The sequence below is a fragment of the Lissotriton vulgaris genome, chromosome 9, assembly GCF_964263255.1.
Source record: "Lissotriton vulgaris chromosome 9, aLisVul1.2, whole genome shotgun sequence".
NCBI classification, from domain to species: Eukaryota; Metazoa; Chordata; class Amphibia; order Caudata; family Salamandridae; genus Lissotriton; species Lissotriton vulgaris.
The window spans coordinates 1,127,140,195-1,127,159,106 of NC_141697.1; the positions used below are offsets into that span (position 1 = coordinate 1,127,140,195).

General features: G+C 44.4%; 1 protein-coding gene across 3 annotated transcripts in view; it reads left to right on the top strand.

Annotated features, from left to right (window-relative positions):
- Positions 1 to 18,912, top strand: part of CHDH (choline dehydrogenase) — a 139,262-nt gene that overhangs the window by 31,932 nt on the left and 88,418 nt on the right. Inside the window, exon 2 of one of the 3 annotated variants that reach the window (XM_086939144.1) lies at positions 12,872 to 13,075. The gene's annotated coding sequence lies outside the window, so the exon portion shown is untranslated. Of the gene's footprint in view, positions 1 to 12,871; positions 13,076 to 17,770; positions 18,094 to 18,912 lie in introns of those variants that run through there. The other 2 variants (XM_086939142.1, XM_086939143.1) reach the window with 2 other exon arrangements.

Here is an 18,912-nt window from a genome sequence, read left to right on the forward strand (position 1 = left end):
ACGTCACCGTTCTAGTGTTTGTAGGACTGACAGAGCAAATACCGGAAGTAAGGCTTAAATAGAGACCTCCACTTCCTGTCAGGTGACCGTTTTCGAACAACGGCACCGGGAACCACAGGAGGGAGAAAGAATCCTTTCAGGTAAAACAGCTCGCCCTGCATTCTAACTTTTCCCTTCTCTAAAACAAACCGCATTATAAGGAGAAAAGATCAAACCACTCGTGGTTTCTCATTATTTACTCTACAGGTGTACCCGCCTGAATACTCGATTTCTAGCGTAACAGCTATAATCTCTTCTCCTCCCGGTCATGGTTACCCTATAACCCTTTTAAGGTAGGAATATTTATCAATGGTTTGTTTCTATGCAGTACTAGCTCCTATAATGGCTTTACGTGACATGGTATATATCACTGTCTCGTCTCTTAACGTTTTTGACACAAACTATGTTTACCTGTAGGAACCACCTGACTACGTTTCCTAGCGTATTAACAATACTCGTCAACACTACTTCCGGTTTTTCTTTTTAAAGGGTGAGTTACGTACCAATGCTTAGATACTGTTCTGGGACTAGAATCATATTCAGCCTCACAATTGTTATATCCCACACTTCAGTTACTGTAACGACACAAATGCGTATACTGGATGAACACGAGTTATTTTGTATTTGGTGTTCTGAAGTGAAATATACAAATGCTTTTTCTAAGCACACTCTCCTAAATAGATATCCTCCTTTTTCCAAGTCTGGCGCTCACACTAACCAGTGGCGTACCAAATGATAGTGTCTCAGAATAACATCGCAATAATACTTGGAGTATCAAATACATGGGAATGAGCACTAGGGTTCTATCAATCTGTAATTTCATCGTGTGAGTTGACAAAATCCATGAACTAAGACTAAAACAGGCTAGAACATCTCTTTCTGTACATATAACAGCACTGTTCGCTCCTGCCTAGCGTATTATATGGAATTGTCAATATATATAGCTATAAAGCCTTCCTTTTTGAAATATAATTGACAGGATTGAGAAACTAAAAAGTCACTATAAGTCACAATGGGGCATGAACCCGCATATAAACACAGACACCTTTTCACTCGTTTTTTCACCAATTTTAATATTCTTTCCCGTGTCTTCTCTTTTTCTTTAAATATTATCCACGCACACTGGTCAATGTGTTTGCTTTTAATGATGTTAATAACTTTAGTCTGCTAAAGTCACATCCACACAATCTGTATACCCACGATAAAAGATCACCACCTCTCACAGTCACGAATAGCATAGATATCAAGTCACACTTATATGACACAATGTCACTCAATGGCATGCCCGCCTTATGTCACCAAGGGTCACCAAACACGTTTGCACTCATGTCAAATCAACCATACAAATGTATCTTTTGTATCTATACCCAGCCCTGAAGATTCGCAGTCTGTTTCCCTGCGATGAAACACGTGTTGGCCAGAACAAGAGGAACAATAAATTCGTTTTCCATAACAAGGATTCTACCTTATTGAACTTTCTTTCTGTTGATTCTGAAACACTATTGATGTGCGCAATTCACTACTGCACCACAACTAGGATTTACCGAGCCCTTATGATATTTTCCTAGAGCAGGGGCTTTTGTTTTTTTTTTAACACAGCGATCTATACAGTATCTTAAAATACAACCCGTATCCCCCCGCCTACCCCACCCCCTCTACCAACAACCCCCGGATCCCCCCCTTGTCCCCCGCACAATGCTGTTTCGTTCCTGTAGAGAGAAGAAGAAGGTTACATACAAAAAACAACGTGTACTATGTCGCCCCCATGGCCCCATCACATCAGCCCCGTGGTATCTCTTGGCAGCACTGGTGGTTCTAGCCATAGTTCCCTGTAGTCCGCCCATCTTTTCCATATTTTATAGTGTTTCCTAGGGCAGCCCTGGCTTCAAACACTGGACGCTCCAATCCCATACAAAAATCAAGGCCCTTTTTCCACACCACAACCTTAGGAGCCCGGGGGTCTTCTCAAGCCTGAGCTACATCTCTCTTTGCTACAGCAAGACCTAACAGTAGCAGATGTCTCTTATATAGATTACCACCTACCCCTTCAAAGACATGAAGAAGGCCTAGTTTGAGAGTATGAGGAAGGTCCCAACCCAACACTTCGGACAAGCAATCCCACACCCTGTCCAAAATCTAGCCAAATTACCACAGCTCTACACCGTGTGTAGGAAGGTACCCACCTCGTGACCGCATCTCAAGCATTCAGGAGACTCAATCAAACCAGCCCGCCACAACCTCTCCATAGTATAGTAAGCCCTATGCAGGTATTTGAATTGGATAAAGCATAAGCGCATGGATGGATCAGCTCCGTTATATAGGGGAGGAGCCGGTTCGCGAGCGCCTTGGCCAGTATCTTGGCCTCAATGTTTAGAAGGGAAATTGGTCGGTATGACTCTTGTCTATCTGGGGTCTTCCGGGTTTGCAGAACACTACGATTTCAGCATGTCTCCAGTCTGCCGGTAGGCGACCATGCTCTCTTGCAGCCTCTAAAGCTCTCTTATAATGTAAACCCAATTGGAGGTGATATTTCCTGAAGAATTTGCTCGGAAACCCATTAGGCCCGGGGGCCTTACCGGTGTTAAGCTCCCCGAGAGCCGTGCCCAACTCCTCAGCCGACAACGGCAGGTCGAGGCGCTCCCGTACGTCTTCCGAGAGTGCGCCTGGTGGGAGCTCCGCAATAAATTTATCAACTTCCGGTGCAGGGAGACACTCCTGCCGGGCATACTGGGCAGCATAATACTGAGGGAAGCTGTCCGCCAGCTTCTTTGGGGCCGAGATCGAGGCCACAGCCTCATCTCTGAGACCCGGCAAGGCCTGCGCCTGAAACGTGTTCTGGCAGAGTCTATGGAGCATTGTACTCGATTTGTCACCCCATTGATAAATTCTGCTCCGTATCGCCAGCCACACTTGCCTGGCCTCGTCGAGCAGCAGGGACGCATAAGACTGCTGTGCCAATAGCAACTGCCCCACCTCTCTACCTTCCCGAGCCACTCCGCATTGGTTCTCTAGCGTCTCCACATGTGCAGCGGCCTTCACTAATTCCTCTTTACGTTTCCTACGGGCCGCCGAGCACCAGGCGATATCCACTCCTCGAAGCATGGGCTTTAGGGCTTCCCAGAGCGTCACAACATCCGTCACTGAGCCAACATTATCCTCCCAATAGTGAGCTATAGCCTCCCCCATATGGTTCTGATAGTCTTCCTGTTGCAGGTTCCACGCCGATAAACGCCATCGAAAGGGGTGTCTCCCCTTATTGAGCATAAGAACTACTGTGACTGGAGAGTGATCAGATAGTCCCCATGGCGATATGGATGCCGAGTCGACCCTCCCTATCACTGCACTGGGGACAAAGATATAATCTAGTCTAGAAAATGATTTATGGACCACCGAAACATAGGTATACTCCCGACTATGTGTGTGTAGATAACGCCACGCGTCTACCCAACCCATTCCCTGCACCATATTTTCCAGTTTAGTGGGCGTGTCAGTAACCTGTCCCCCCCAGGTCTACAACGGTCTATTCGGCAATGCATCACATAATTCCAATCGCCCCCAACCACAGCCAGTCCCTCAGGAATCTCCACCCACACCGTAAACAACTTCTCAACTAGTGACCACTGTAATGGGGCGGGGCATACACACTCCCAACCACTAGGGATTCCGCACCAATCATCCCCTTAATAAACACCTATCGGCCCTGTGGATCGATCCACTGTGTCGAGTGGACATAGGATAATCTACGGTGCACCAAAATGGCCACCCCCGAGATCCCCTCACAAACCCAGCATGGTAAACCTGTTCATAGCTGTATCGCTTCAGGCTAAGCGTTTTGTTGCCCAACATATGTGCCTCTTGCAGCAATAGAATGTCCGCTTTCTCCCTTTTCCCCAACCTCAGAACTGCACCTCTTTTAATCTTGTCGAGCATCCCCCGCACATTCCAGCTCAAAACCCTTATAGAGGCCCTAGAGGTCACCAGCTTGGGACCCTCAACCACCATCCAAGCGCAGGCTAATCACTGTGCCAAGAATGAAGATCTCAACGACATTGTGCAGTGCAACCCAACCCCCCCCAACCCCTGCCCCACCCCACACCCCCACCCCCCCTCCACCCAGACCCCCCTCCCCCCGAATCCATGCAGCCCCCCCCACCCCCATACCTCAACAACTCAAGTACCAGTCGCGGCCTGGACAACCCAAGAATGAAGATCTCAACGACATTGTGCAGTGCAACCCAACCCCCCCAACCCCTGCCCCACCCCACACCCCCACCCCCCCTCCACCCAGACCCCCCTCCCCCGAATCCATGCAGCCCCCCCCACCCCCATACCTCAACAACTCAAGTACCAGTCGCGGCCTGGACAACCCCTGATCCCGAACGTGGGACCCGGGAGCATCCATGCCAATGGATACCCAACAACCCGCCCATTCAACCAACCACCCCCTCCTCTCAAAAACGAACTTTAAACAATGGGGAAACCGTCTGCCCCTAGTACATCACCCCCTCTCCCCTTGCCGCCACCCCAAACAATCAAGTTCACCATAATTCAGCAGTCTCAAAAGTCAGTTCCTCCAGCCCCAAGACTGCGACCTCGAATGTCTCCATCCTACCAGGCACCTCAATCGGTCAAATACTCCTTACTTCTGCTATATATCGTTCCTGGGTTCAAGGGTCCGTCTGAGGCAGGTCAGGTGCGTCCGTCGTCTTCGCAGCCGCACCCCCGGACTTGGAGCGCCTCCAAGACCTGGACCTCCAGTTGCTTTGGCTCCGGGATCATCAGGTGGTCCGCCCCTGTGCCCCGCTCGACGAAGAACCCGAGTCCCGGCCCGGCGGCGTGTGCGCCCTAACCTTCACTGTCCCATCAGTCCAGTGGAACACCTCCTCTGGGGTATCGAAGAACAAGGTACGGGACTGGTAAACCACTCTCAGGCAGGCCGTGTACAGTAACGCATAGGAAAGTTTAAGATCCCGTTGGCATGCCTTGGCTGCCGCAAAAGACTGCCTCTGCTGCTGGACAAGCCTGATATAATCCGGAAATATAAGGATCTTGTGGTTGTAGCACATGAGGGGCTCTTTCTCCTGTGCCTGTCGTAATATAGTGTCCCTATCATGGTAGTTCAACAGTTTGGCTATCACTGCTAGGGGACGCGATCCCACCGGCGGCTTTTGTATGGGGGCCCTGTGCGCCCCCTCAATCACAAAACATTTGGAGAGGGAGTCAGGTGGGAGCCAGCCCTCTAGCTACTGAGTCAGGAAACTCTCCATGTTGCCCTTCTCGCAGCCCTCTGGGAATCCTACGAACCTCAAGTTGTTCCGCCGGGCCCGCCCTTCCGCATCCTCCGCCCGGAGTGCTAGGCCTTTCTGATTTCCCTCCATGCTGGCTACCTTTTTCTTTAAGATCGCCACATCATCTTCCACTCCCGATATCCTAGTTTCGGCCTCCGTGACCCCTCCCGCCTCTGGTCATTGCGGACCACGTCTGGAATGTCCACACAAGTTCTGTCTGGGTCGGACACCTGATGCACTGGGAATCTTCACGAATGCTCACTGCTGCTCTCGGCACCCTGCGACTCCCGGAATGGCACCACTCAACTCTGCAATCTGGATCCTACACCAGCCTCGACACTACCTCAGATCCAAGACAGGCTGCGTCTTCCTCGCCCGGGCATTAACACCGGAGGGGCCACTCCTGGAGGCCGGCCTGCCCCCCCCCCCGATGCCCTATCTCCGAAGTTGTGGTGTGGGGAACGTCTTCACAGATGGCTCCTCAGTCTCACACCCAGATCGCACCACGGGCGCACGGGCCTTCCGCATGCAAGGCAAGCCGCTGTCCGGTCAAGAGTCCACTCCAGCCCTGTCGCAGTCTGTCAGCAATGGTTTTGCCCCAGGGCCCCAGTCAGGCGTCTTCAACCCTGCCACCCGGTATCCTTGGGCCACAGGCCGCACTACTTCTATAACGCTCCAGTGGGACCAGTGTGCTCCCAAGTGCCCACTCACCCCAGTTTCTTTAGCCAAGGGCCGAGGGCTGCTCCGCAACTTCCACAAGGATCGGCCGCTCCGGGAGCACAATCCAGGCCCACCCGGGCTTCTGCACCAGTGCCGTCAAACTTTAGCCCCGGCTGTGCGTTGGCAACTAGGCCTCTCGTCTCGGGAGCCCCGGCAGTTCCACCTCTGAATGGAGCTATACTGTACTCCACCGCCAGCCTCAATCGTCTTCAGGGTTCCAGCCGTCAATCAGAGGGGGATCTGGACCTCCCTGCACCTCCGGGTCCCGCCTTCGATTATGTGGCCACTGGCAGTGCCCCCGGCTCGGGGAGCGCCAAACTAGAGGCCCCGGCAGTGTGGCGCCAGACTAGGCCGCAGTTCGTCTCGACTCGCCTCATGGCGTCCGGGACCCCGGAGCCCAGAAAATACCACCGGAGGGTGCCCCACAGGTTCCGCAAGCTGGACTGCTCTTTTGGGCAGCGGCAAGTACTGGGGAACAGGATAATTTAGTGGACAATGATCGGGCGTGACGGAGCTCATCAAGGCAGCGTCATCCATGCAAACCCTCGAAGCAATGCCCCCCCCCCAACTGATGAATATTACTGTCGATCTGGTCCTTGATTATTGCAAAGGATTGGCTGATGTAGTGCGTTCTGTATCTCATCATGATGGAGAAATTGGACAACTCCGCAAGAGCGAGCACATGATTTAAGTCCAGGAGAGTGGGTCCTGGTGAAGAAACACGTGAGGAAATTGTGTTTGGAACCTAGATGGCACGGCCCTTCCCAGGAGATACTGGTAACAACAACAGTAGTAAAGTGTGGTGGCTTGCCAAATTGGATACATGCAAGTCAATCAAGAAGAGTCCGAGATCCACTTGAAAGACAAGTAAAAGAAGCAGAAAGTGGAGAAAATGAAGTCATAGAGTCTGAAGTTATAGGTTCTGAAAGTAAACAAGAAAAAAGTTGAATAGAGTGGACACCAGCCCCTAGATCTCAAAAGACTGCTGTTGAGAAAGAAAAAGATAAAGTGATTATTGAGAATCAAGAGCAAGTACAACAAAGAAAAGGACTGAATAAAAGAACTTGCTAACAGGATATCGAAGCAAAAGAAGCTGTGCAAGCTAAGAAAGCCAGAAAAGGTGATGTGTGGCTAGGAGTGAAAAGACTGAAATACACTCTGAAACAAAGATCACCTGACACACTAATTGAAGTTTCAGATCAAACTGAGCAAAGTGACACTGAAGAAGAACAAGTTTGTAAAACAAAACGAGTGAGGGTCCCATACATAGCACCAAAATGAACATATGTGGTGTTGGAAGAGATCACGATCAGATCAAAGAAAACACTGGTACAGAGCAAAGTGAAGGAGCCAATTTTGAACCACCGTAAAAGAACTGTGAAAATTATGGTGCAACAATTTTTTTGAGAAAATTATTCTGAATCATTCAAAAGATTTCAAAGAAAGAAGAAAAAGAAGATATACATAAAAAAGAAAAAGAGGGGGTAAAGAAGAAAAGTCATTCAGTGTGAGGATACACTACTTTGGATAGATATTTTTGGATAAGTGAGGTGTGAGGATACACTACTTTGGATAGATATTTTTATAGATTAGATTAGGGTTTTAGATATTTGTGAATCTAAGTTAAATTTCAAGTTTTTCCTTAGTTTTTCTTTTAGTTTTTTTTTAAATTGGTGCAAGTTTAATTAGAAATGGCTAATACAGCAGAAACTGGAAATCAAAATCGTAGTTTTAAACGTAGATGTATTAGTGCTTGCTTATTTAGTATTCTACTACTAACGGTGTTATGGTTAATACTACTTGTTATTGTGCATGTTTTTATGGTGATTAATTATAAAAATAATACTATTAGTAATGGTGTGATGAGTGAAAAAGTAGATACTAAAACTTTAGAGGAAGATTCACATAGTACAAAAGAAAATATGAAAGACGACTATCTTCATGATAAATCAATTAATGATTTTTCATTAAATGTCTTTGCTAAGTTATTGTATGAGTATGTTGATGTAATGGATGCAAGAGATTGTTATGTATGCTTGGAATTACCGTTGTCTGTCTCAGAGGGGGTAACATACCATCTCCTACCTTTAACCCCTTCGATGCTCATGACGAGCTCAGCTCGTCATGAGGCACAGTTGAGCTGTGCTTATGACGAGCTGAGCTCGTCATGAAAAGAGGAATTCATAAAATGTTAGCACAGGAGGGGAAAATCATTATCAGCAAGGTGTTCACATATGGTGTGTCTTGTAGTATTTTAAATAGTTTATTCTACAAGAGGGGAAGTCTCCAATACTATTATTCTAACATAGATTTAGTATTCTCAGATTCCCATTAGAAAGAATATGAATAAAATAAATAGTGCTAGAAATGCGGAATACATGGGAGAATTCTTTCATTCTACACAATCGATACAGTATATGCACATAGAAATAATTTAACCTGTAGATTAAGATTTGAATAAATAGAATTCCTTAGCATGATTTAGGGTAGAAGACAAGAGTTTCAAAGAAAAGCTGCTGAGCAAAAGTCTCATGTACCCCCATGGGTTATTTATTGAAGGAGATTACAAAAAGGGCGACACTTACGCTGCCATGACCCTAGACTGGTATCATAAGGGAAAACTTTGTTTACTTAGACAAAAGACTGGTTATAGTAATTATTTCATTGGTTCTAGTGAATGTGATCATACCTAAAAAGAGGAACTGATCCTGTCTTTCCGGAAATGTATTATGTGTGTGGTAAGAATTCCTATTATAGGTTGCCTGCACATTGGTATGGGTGTTGTTATTTAGGGATAGTATTCCCAAAGATATATCATATGGATAAGAATCATAGAATCAATGAAATAAAGAATGGACTAATACGTAATAAGAGACCAAGTTTTTCAGAAATAATAGGAGATGTTTTTGAGCATTGATACCTTCAGTTGGAGTTATTCAGAATTCGCAGAAATTTAGAAAATTGTCCACAGTGGTTGATCGTTTTATCAACAGACACTGCTGGTGGGTTCTTAGTGGTTGATACTGAAATGGTTGCAATTAGGTCCATGGTTTTGTAAACTCGACTTTCCCTTTATGTAATACTAGCAGCCCATCCCGATGTTGTCCGGGTATGAATTGCTGCCGGCCAGTAGTATATTGTTTTGTAGGATTTCGTTTTGATAGCATTTCTTATCAGTGACAGGCCTGTGAAACGCTCCGATTCACAGTGCACTGAAAATGCACTTAAGAGTGCGTGTTCAGTAGTGTGTGAACCCGAGTTTCCCTACTTTATTTTTCCTTGCAATATTATATAGTGCGAACTCGACAACATGGCATGAGCACAATTTACATTACACATTCATTTGTGGTAGGCAGGGGGAGACAAAGCGATTTGCCTGGAATCACAGGATGTTGAGCTGATGCAGAGATTCGAACGTAGCTCCCCAGCTCTAAAGTTCGCAATTCTAGAACTTGTGGCGGAGGTGTGTCTAAAAGTGTATGGCAGTGCTGGCCATCAATGAGAGAGACCTATGCATTTTTCAAATCGGTGGTGAAAAAATATGAGTATGTTGCTGGAGATGTGGGCTGCCGTGGCACCAATGTACTTACCGGGGGAGGGTAAACACCCTTTATTCCGCAACTTTCTTTCCGCATACCATCACTCCGCATACTTTGATTAGGAAAGTACCATGACTCCGCAATGCCATTATAACGCATGGCATTACATTGTATATGCTTTTACCACGCATACATTTACAACGAAATTCGTTGTAAATGCATGAATGGTAAAAGCATGTTTTTAAAAAAATATTTGGATAAGGTAAGTATGGTTATAGGGGGTATATGTTTTGGGGTACAGAGGTATATGTTTTGGGCTGTTTGGGTATTTTAAGGCTTCCGATATAGTTTTGGGTTATGGGGTACAGGGGTAGTTTTAAGGTTTAGGGATAGGTATGGGTGTTGGGGTACAGGGGTATTTTTAGGGTTCAGGGCTAGGTTTGTGGTATAGGGGTATTGTTAGGGTTAGGTTTGGGTTTTGGGGTACAGGGGTATTTTGGGGTTCAGGGGTAGGTTTGGGTTTTGGGGTACAGGCTTATTTTTATGGTTCAGGGCTAGGTTTGGGTTTTGGGGTACAGGGGTATTTTATGGTCATGGGGTAGGTTTCGGTTTTGGGGTACAGGGGTATTTTTAGGGTTCAGGGCTAGGGTTGAGGTTTGGGGTACAGGGGTATTTTTAGGGTTCAGGGGTAGGTTTGGGTTTTGAGGTACAGGGGTATTTATAGGGTTCAGGGCTAGGTTTGGGTTTTGGGGTACAGGGGTATTTTTAGGGTTTAGGGATAGGTTCGCGTTTTGGGGTACAGGGTATATTTATTTATAGGGTTAAAATGGGTTAGTGTTTAAGGGTGTTGGGGTATTTTAAGGAGTAAGGGTGGGTTATGATTATGGGGTGCAGGGGTATTTAAAGAGAGCAGGGTGGACACCCGGAGCTGGAATGTACAGAGCCTGGGAAGAAAAAACAATTAAATATTGGGAACAACGCTCGCTTTTTTTTCGTAATCCCGCGCCCCGCACACCCCCACGCCCCCAGCACACGCCAACAGCACACGATATAAGACATGGCATGAAGGGCGGAACGTACCACACGCCCCCAGTGTTTGTCACGCCCCCAGCACACGCCCACAGCACAACGCTGACACGCCCAAAAGGGACTACTTTGCTGGCACGGTTCTTTTACCTTTTAAATATATATGGTGGGCGTCTGCATAGCCTATGTACTTTTGCTGCAACTGCCCTTTCCAACGCTGTATTGGGTGTTGTGATTGATGCTGTGGTTCCTGAGATTACCCGCCTCAAAGGTTTGGGCTCTCTCTTTATTATATTAGTATAGATATAGATTGGCAAAATAGGGTGGATTCTGCAATATGTTGAAAATACAACAATGTTGCACCTATATCCCTGGTAAGAGTCTTGAGGGATATGTAAAGAATATTACAAATCTTCATCAAGATTTATGTAAATTGAAGGTTGACAGTGTTTGGGAGAAACTTGGTAAGAGTTTTTCCTCTGTGGGAAATTGGTATTCTACATTTGGAAATAGTTTATCAGGGAGAATATTAAAACCTATCATTGCAGTGATGTTGAATTCAACTGTTGCTCTGCTGCCAGAAATTATGGATAAAGATGAACTGAGAAAAAGAACCCACTTCTGGACTATAGCAAATTCTTTTGAGAAATTGTATGCCCAACGATATTTACTTTTTCATTTAAAACCCTTGCTTAAAAAGAAATGTATGCTCTTAAGGCTCGGCATTTATCCAACTAAAGATGGAACCCCTAAGTGGGAGTATAAATGATCTTCAAACGTTTTTAGGCTTTGCGGGCTATATGAGGAAACTTTGTTGCACATTGTTACACTATGCCCAAAAATGTGCTAGGAAAGGAAGTCCATTTTAAAACCTATATTAAAAGAAATAGGAGTTAGAACTTGTAGATCTGAATTAATATCCTGTTTAAGTGGCGTCAATGTCTATAATATACAGCAATTTGTACAATTTATCTTTAAAGCTGAAAAGAAATTATGTAAGGCTGATACCTAAAGTAATTGATAAACCTGCTATGGCTGTAAAGTAATGATTTTACTGTTTTTAGGGAGTATGTGGGCAACTTTAAGGCACTTTTAAATCATTTTAAAACATTGCGATATTTGAATGTTGTTTGGCAATTTTTGTAGTTCCGATCGATTCAATGATTTTAAAGACTTGAGTATGTGTATTCCAACGCTGTATGGTGCTATGTTGTACAGATCAGTTTTCAAATTAATCAGTAACTTGTCGCTGTTAGCACGCGGCACTTTAGTTTTGTCGGTGAAAAATGTAATGCATTTCTTAGTTTGCTGCTGAAAGCAAAGGTCACTTTAGTATTGATGTTGGCATACTATTGTATCTCTGTTGCTAATAGTTATAGTTATATTAGAAATTAAGTTAAATTGGCTGCTTGTACATTGCATTTTAATTTTTTATCATGTGAGCTCATCGCACTTTATCTAGAAATCATAAGCTGCTATCACATGCAATTATGCACTTATGCACTTTACCTCCAAAACTGGAAAACGGTTGATCAGATGTCGGGCATGTTATATTTTGGCATTGTATTCATATATGTTCAATCAGACTTTGTGCTTGTTATGCATTTTTGTTTTTGTAATGATTTTAATTAATCAACAAATAAAGTATTTACTACTATCATTGCAGTGGTTCTAGTAATACTAATGATTTTCTTATTATCATAATGTTGCAAATGCAAGAAAGAGACATCTGATAACAAACGAAAAGCAAGAAAAAAAAAGAGAAGAAATAGAACTAGAAGATAGACGAGGAAAAAATTATGATATGATGATAGATTTAGATACAATGATGGTAAAACAAGAGAGAACAAGAGCTTTTTATGTGACAAATTGTATTGGTGAGTATTTGGTGATGGCTCAAAGACGCCATCAAAGGGGGGATTGATGGAGCAGGGTTTTCGTAAAATGAAACCTGCTCTGATTAAAATCCCTAGTAACATTTTCGAATTTTCCTAACAGCGTGCAGTAAGAAATGTGTGGTTTAAAAGACTAACATGAGGGAAAATAATACTGCGCAAGCGCGTACTAAAGCACTGAACTAGGCCGCAAATGCTTGACTAATGAAAATAAAGAAATTAGTGCTGCTTTTGTGCCCATTATTCACGTTTGCTTAGGAAAACAATAACCTGGATCGCGCACATGGTTAGATGCAGCATTTGGAGGGTGTGTAAAGTAAATGCATTGCAAAAAGAGTAATAATGCTTGTTTTATTTTCCATAGAAGCATGGGTTGAGGAAAAAAAATCATTTATTAACTGAAAAAGCAAACGAGAATGTGGAGGGAAGGCGAGCGATCTTCGAATTTATGTGTGCCTGCCAAAAGTTAAACGTGGAGACGAAAAACAATCAGCAAGTAATGAACGTTTCTTCTGGAAGTGCATGAGTGGCACAAGAAGTAACAAACTGGAAACATTATCGGAGAGAAGTAAGCTGAAGCCTGATATTAGTATACTTGAATTTCCTGGGATGATGTAGTCATGATGTTTGAAAAACAAAACAATAGAACATTGCGTAAGATGGACGTTTTGAGTGTGGTGTGATAGTACACCCCCTTCCTTAACCAATCAATTGTAGAATTTTCTTTCATTTGAAAACAATTGGGTTGGACATTTAAGTTTTAGAGTATAATTGAGGTGCCTGGAGGGTGGGGTGTGTGGAAGGTGTTTAGGCAGATTTTTAGGGAGATCATCGCTGTCGTCGGTTTGCTGTAGAGGCCTACTTGTTTTTTCCTGTTCCTTCTATCTGACTAGTCTTTGCCCTTTCAAATCTTCTAGAGGGGTCTGTCTGCTTTCGTGTCCAGAGAGTGGATTTCTTGTTCCTTCTGGGTTAGTATAGATAGAAAAACACAAGATGATGGACGGAATGTTGCACAATGGCAAAACATTCATCCCCAGTCATAGATCTGGGTTTAATCCATCGTTATTTTGCTCACCAAGCCACCTCAGTTCAGACATGGCCATATGCAGATCAGTCTTGACCCTGTGCCTCATCGGAACAGTCCAGCCCGAACTGCCAAGCCATGTCTTCCCTGGACCGGAATCAAGCATCCTAGGACCGGTTTCTGGCTATCAGCCGTCTTCAGCCAGGATAGCTTGACTCCAGTGGTGTAGTGAGCATGGGACCCACGTCTGGGCATACCCTTCCCACATAGGGTGAACAGCAAAACACACAAGATGATGGACGGAATGTGGCACAATGGCAAAACATTCACTCCCAGTCATAGATCTGGGTTTAATCCATCGTTATTTTGCTCACCAGACCACCCCAGTTCAGACATGGCCATATGCAAATCAGTCTTGACCCTGTGCCTCATGGGAACAGTCCAACCCGAACTGCCAAGCCATGTCTTCCCGGGACCGGAATCAAGCATCCTAGGACTGGTTTCTGGCTATTAGCCGTCTTCAGCCAGGATAGCTTGACTCCAGGGCGTAGTGAGCACGGGACCCACGTCTGGGCAAAGGATACCTACTTCCACATCCCAAAAGTGCATTGTCATCGGAGATTGCAGGTTTCCATTCAAGGGCGGCACTTCCAGTTCTGTGTGCTGCCGTTTAGCCTGCGCTCAGCCTCATGTGTCTTCAGTAATACAGAACTGACTGTGGCAGGTCCACATCATTTTATCTTGATGACTGGTTGCTTCATGCTCCTTCATTAGTAAAGATAGGGGTGTATTTGGAGGCTGTCATCTAATTGCCCCAGTAAAATCTTTCCAAGCGACTACTACTCAGAACTTGATTTTTATTGAGCCTGATTCAAGACAAGGATGAAAAATGATGTTCTTCCAGAGGCTAGGATAATACCACTTCAACACCTATTACCTTCCCTGTTAGCACTGAAAATAGCACCAGTGCACCTAAGGCTGGAGGTTCAGGAACACAAGGCATCTTGTGTATTCACAGTTTCGTAAACTTCCCTACCGCTCCTGCTTCTGATATTCTCTGTGTGTCATAACTATCCAGCATCTCTGACTTTCAAGTCATTAGTTCCAGCAACCCCAGAGATGTGGAAATCTCTCAGATTGTGGTTGAATTTTGCTTCTTTAGGCATAGGTGATCTGAACATCCAGGAACTTCAGCAGTGCTAACAATTTATGGTAGTTCCTTTGGCTACGGTGCTATTTTGATGGAGCTTTCAACTCAAGCCCGCTTGTCCTTGTTAGAAAGTCGTCACTTCTCAAAATGGTTGGAGTTGACTACAATATTTCTTGCTGCCTGCATCTTCCAGAAACATCTTCAAGGTCACCATGTTTTGTTAGATCAAACAATATGGTAACTATGGTAGCACCAACCTTCAAGGTGAGACTCTTTCCAGGTCTGTGAGTATAGTGTCTCTTCGGTTGGGATTTTGGGTGGAAAATCATCTTCTCTTTCTGTTTCTCTTATACAACAGGAGTCTTGACAGTGTCGAGATAGACCAGCTGAACAGTTTGTATCCTTGCTCCAGGAATCTGTCATTATTTAGGGACATGTTCAAGGAAATATATATGACATCTGGTAGACTCAATTTCTAGGCATTATTGCATGTGGGGATGGTAGCCATTCCCATTTGGCTCAGATGGGTGTGGTTCCCTTTCCTTCTGTTGCTTGGAGCCAGTTCTCCATGGGTATTGCCTTTGGTTCCTTCTGCTCTTTATCCCATAAGTTGTCCACTTCTGACGAGATTCTCATTGGGCCTGGAAGTTGAAAGGAGAGGGTTACGAAGCAGTGGACTTCCACACCTTTTTACTGAGGTTATTCAAAAAAATCTCGTAAGTCTTTCACCCTGAAATCGTGCATTCACCATTGGGTGGCATTCCGTAAATGGTGATCTGCTCAGTCTGATTCCCCTTTGACTTGTGATTTTCTTTCTGTCCTTGGACTTTTGTGGGATGGGTTTGGTCATATTCTTGCCATCTCCACTCTGTGGAACCAATAAGCCTTTTCAGGACTAGTATAAGGGATGGAATGACTTTGGCAGCTCATCACTTAAATTTTTTCTCTGTCTATGTGTGCTTTTCATACTTTTTCTCCTCGAGATTCCCCTTTGGTATTGTGAGTTCTACAAAGTCACCCCTTTTGAAATTGTATTTACAGTGGATCTATGTTTTTAACTATGACGGAAGGCTTTTTGGTAACTTAAGCACTTAGAGTAGGGGAGCTAGATGCCCTGTGATGCTGTACGCCCCTCCCTTTTCCTTTTTGTATGTTCTGGAACAGAGAGTTACTCTCAAGTCTGATCCTCCTTTTGTTTCAAAAGTGCAATCTGCTTTACAGTGGGTTTAGGAGGTAGAAGGTTTACCTGTGTGTTTCCTGTTTCCTTCTTTAACAGGGGAAGCAGTATTGCATTCTATAGTTGACATGGGGTCGCTATTGACACTTACCCAGGCATGTACCCTTCTTCAATCAGTTAGATCATTTATTTATTACCTTCTGGGCAGCAGGCTAAATCAGAAAGTAACCCCCAAGGCCATCAGTAGGTAGATAACATCCATGATAGCTTTGGCTTCTTCCTTGGCTGAGCTCCCACTTCCAAAAGGGTTTCAAGGCAGATCTACAAGAAGTCTTTTGACTTTCCTGTGTGGAGGTGTAGGGTGTCGCCTTAGATGCAATTTGTAGTGCAACAGCATAGACCTATTTCCATAGTTTTAGTCACTATTAAAGGTCTCAGGGGCTGGAAAGGGAATGAAGAAACTTTTTGGTGGGTGTTTAAAGTACTGTCTTGGTTTGTTTCCGTCATTCATTAAAGTCAATTTGAAGTGCTGCAATTATGGGTTCATGTGTGCTATGTTTAGTGTGGTAATGTCATCCAAAGGCAGAGGTTGCTTTGACATTCCTCATAAGTAAAGACTGGGATGAATACAATGGACATATAGGTAATGGCCTTATTTCTTAGGTTAATCTTCATTACGCTTAGTCATACTCGTCCTTGTCCCATTCATTATGCCCCAACTTCCTTACAATGACTGGATTGGCAATTGTCTGTTCAGGAGGATGCTGGGAATACAAGCCCATTTATGGTGACCAACTAAGAGTGGGCGGGTTTGCATTAGCTCCATTTCCCAAGAGTTTCCTGTCCTGAAGTTGGATTTACCACATCAATAATGAATATGATGAGAGAGACTAGGACTAAGAGCAGTGAAGGTTACTGTTGAGTAATCTGTACTCTACAAGGTCGCTCCATTTTCAGCTAGTATAACCATTTAAAGTTACTGACACTAGGGATCTTAAGAGTACTCTCAGAAATGAGGAATTACCAAGGGTATCATGAATACATCAGCCAATTCCCTGGTTATTCCCACCAGGTTTATCCACAAGATGCTTGCTGTTTTCCCCAGCTGTATTCTGTGTATGAAATAAGACACTATTTACAAAACGAGCTAGACATTCTTTTAATTTACAGAAATGTCATTTCCCCATATTAATTTAAATAAAGCAGAGGAAGTTTACTCAAAAAAAATTGTGGGCCTCTATCCATTTTGTTTGACCGCCATTGAGCTACAATTGGGTGTCAAAATATGGCCTTTATATTTGCCTCCTTAATGCAGGGTCAGAGGTCAACATTCGTGTACAGGGACCTGCTATATCCATTACCTTTGTGTGCATCTGAGAAGCCTTACTAAGCTTTTATTGGAGGTAGATAGGGAGGTGCACTGGTAGATGGGAAGATACCCTCCCTATTTTGAAGCCATGTTTGCCTAAAACTTTCGTCAGTAGTTTCACATTCAGTGGAGTATTGCAGCTTGCTCCATTCGCTTGTATTGTCTCGCTGGCACGTTAGTTTACAGCACTGCGGAAGTGTTAACTCTGAACGATGAACTAAATACATTCTTCGCCGTTCTTCTTTTATAATCCCGTTTTGTTGTCTGTGCTTTCGGTGGGCTCTTGAATTCGACAACCAGCAGGATTTTTAACGTCAAAACGACAACAATTTCCAGCTGTTCTCGTGTTAATGTAACCTGATACCCCAGGCACATCGACAGGAACAAAGTGGCTTATTAACAAGCCCCTTGCGCCATTCTTACGTCACTTTTCCCCATGTTAAAAATGACGCAAAAGTGGCGCAGGGGGCTTGTAAATAAGCCACGTGGTTTGTAATTCCGAACTGCTTGCACATATTTGTACTGTTGCTTTAAGAACCACGCCTCCCAACAGTTACTCAGGACTGGATGTGCAACTCGTCACAGATTCCTGACTGCAGGGGCAAGCTCGGAATTTCGCAACGTCTTCTCCAATTTCGAGAGACACTCATTTCATTTTGTTACTACATTTTGCACTTGTAAAATGTGTTCTCGGCGTTAGTTTTGCGTCCAGTAACTTATGAGGTAAGCATTACGTGTCAATCGAGAATCGTTTCGTTTTGTTATCGAGTTTTGCAGCTGCAAGGAGGAGGAAGAATTTAAACCGGGTTAAAAACAGCGTTTAAACCCGTGTTGTACTTCGAGTCAGACTTACTAAAACCTCAAAGGTAAACTTGTCCACGTGACACGGCCAGGGTTTATAAATAGATTGCATTGCTTGTTGCATGTATCGTGATTAATTGCGAGGGGTTACAGCTATATAATTTCTGCATGATTTGAGTGTTCGTATTTCAGATGCATACCATCGTAAATTCACATCTCAGAAGTTCCCATTTGTACGTTATTGTAATATCGGCTAGCGAAACTTTAACTTATCAATAATATATTAATTATATGTAATGTGCTTGACCCATTCACTAGGTTGCTGAATAGGATCCTGGGTATCTGGTACGAAATGCAATAGGAAAATGCAAACGCAGATGACGCTTAAAAATAGCTTAGCTGTTATCCAAGCAGTATTCATTTGTAGGAGCTTAAACGTGCCAGTGGTGTTCTTGCTCTCTTTCTAATTAGTACCGAGTAGGGCTAGCTTACAAGGCAGTGGCCCGATAGGCTTGTCTGACGGGTTAGTGTGTGGGACTTTTCTTTTGTCTGTTTGTGGTCCTGTTTTAAGGTCTGGTGGGCCTGTTTTTAAGGTTGATTTCCCTGATATTACTACCAACATTTCCTGCAACAAGCTGAAATCCTTGCCGTCTTCCATACCCGACAAAACAATTAGGGAAACAACCTTTACCCCACAGTCATTACCACGCATATGCCTTTACTATGCATACCTGTAAAACGAAAATGTAAGTATATTGCAGGTAAGGGGTGTGGCGCAGCGGCCAGGGCAGCTGACTTCGGAGCACAGGGTTCACGGTTCGATCCCCGGCTTTGGCGGCAGCTCAGCTCAACACCATGTGACTCTGGGCAATAGCTCACTTAAT